Source organism: Styela clava, chromosome 13 (assembly GCF_964204865.1).
Source record: "Styela clava chromosome 13, kaStyClav1.hap1.2, whole genome shotgun sequence".
NCBI lineage: Eukaryota > Metazoa > Chordata > Ascidiacea > Stolidobranchia > Styelidae > Styela > Styela clava.
This window is the reverse complement of record NC_135262.1, coordinates 19,062,211-19,064,063: the sequence shown is the minus strand read 5'-3', so window position 1 is coordinate 19,064,063 and position 1,853 is coordinate 19,062,211.

The window sequence follows — 1,853 nt, the reverse complement described above, 5'->3', positions numbered from 1 at the left end:
GGCAGGGCGATCCTCCACATATCAAATCACTCCATCGACTGGATAAGAGAGCGATTTCAGAAAAAGTTGGTCAGCGAGAACCGAGAAGTGTGACGTCGACTGAGTGAGTACCTCATTCATTGGACTTACACATCAGATTTTCATCTGTGGTGATATTCGGAGAAAAACGTTTATCATAACATTCTCGAACAATCGGTGAACTCAAAACTGCAATTCCAACACAAATCTGAAATATCTTCATAGCGGAGTGTGTGTGAGTGTTTTGACTGTTTGCGCAACGCGTGCAAGTCTTTCTCCTATACTTCGAGGTGATTTGGAACTTTCGTGCAAAGCGTCCTACTAGATTACTGAAACTTTCGGGTACCATTATGCACAACCAGAAGTTGAAGCATAAGCAAAATCTAATTGCGCCAAAGGTACCATGCGCAGCACCGTAAGGCGTTTAAAGAACTGAAAGTTTTGTGTAGTTTGCAGCGAAAGACCGTTGAATATATTCCAGTATTACGAGATGTCGCCTCGCTTTGCCAGTCGTCGTTTGAAAATACTTTCATGTCCAATTTCAATCACCTATATTCGGTGGTATCTATACGACGTTGGCCGATCTTCATCGTTTCATAAATAGGTTAGATCAGTGGTTCTTAAACTGGGGGGCCGGCTTTTTCGTGTTATAATAAATTTTTCTGTCTTGTAATAACTATAATAATTCAAGATGTTTCTCTATTTTAAGTCATTTGTGTTCAAGGTAACTCGCGGTTGCGGCGACTCATGACAAAATAAACTCATTACCTATCTAAAATACCACGCCAATCCGCGGACATAATAAAGTGTGATCAACTGCCCGATTATATTTAGTTTTTATATATATTGCACTCATGCGAATTCGTTGTCGTCATTAGAAAAATCTGGTATAATATTCCAGAAAGTATAAATTAAAATACATGTAAAGTATATATATTAGTAGATGAAAAATACATATTCATCGAAACGAAATCCCCGCGGTACGGCTTCTGAGTCAGTCCTCGAGATTACGCCAGTCGTAAAAGATCGACTTTTTCAACGGATATGTAATAGTTTTTCTGTTGAATAAAATATTCAATCCATGATTGATATACTTATTTAAAATGGTTGCTTTATTCATTTAATTGTGATAAATTAAATCTGCGATTGCGTCGATAAAATAAAAGCACCAGTACTCCAAAAATAACACGGTAATCCGCAACCATAAAAATGTCGATTACATTTTGTTTTGATTTGTATTCTTGCCAATTTCACCAATATGAGCTGTCCCTGCAACTCTTACTCCGCTCTATCGCAATGCCGCCACTCGATTAATTTCAAGATATCACAGTTACAGATATTCCTGCGATCCCACGGAGTAAAATTTATATCAAGTCTATAGTTTTAGAACACTACTGGTGTGCCGCGCGCACAGAGAATTTATTTACAAGGTCGCGGTCCACCCCGAAACAAAACTCATGTCGTTTTCCGTTTTATTTTTAGTATTTTATAATGCCACTTTTACAATAAAGAAATTTTAAGTTACGGATTCACTTCTTTATTCTATCTTTAGCATCTCGTCGCTGATGATTATAATAAAACTAACTCGTTTTCCTCAGAGGTGTCATGGTTCCATTCGAGAACAAAAAAATTAATTATAATCGTCTTCGCGGCTCAAGAATATGTCGAGGGAAATTTCGGATTTAGGAAGAATAAACACCGAAATCAAGATTTTTTGGGCTTAAATAACACGCCACGCTGACGTAAACAATGGAGATTTATACAAAATGCAATCGCAAACGCCTTAGCGACAACAATTAATTGAAATTTTACGTGTCTTATGTGAACGTTTAAGC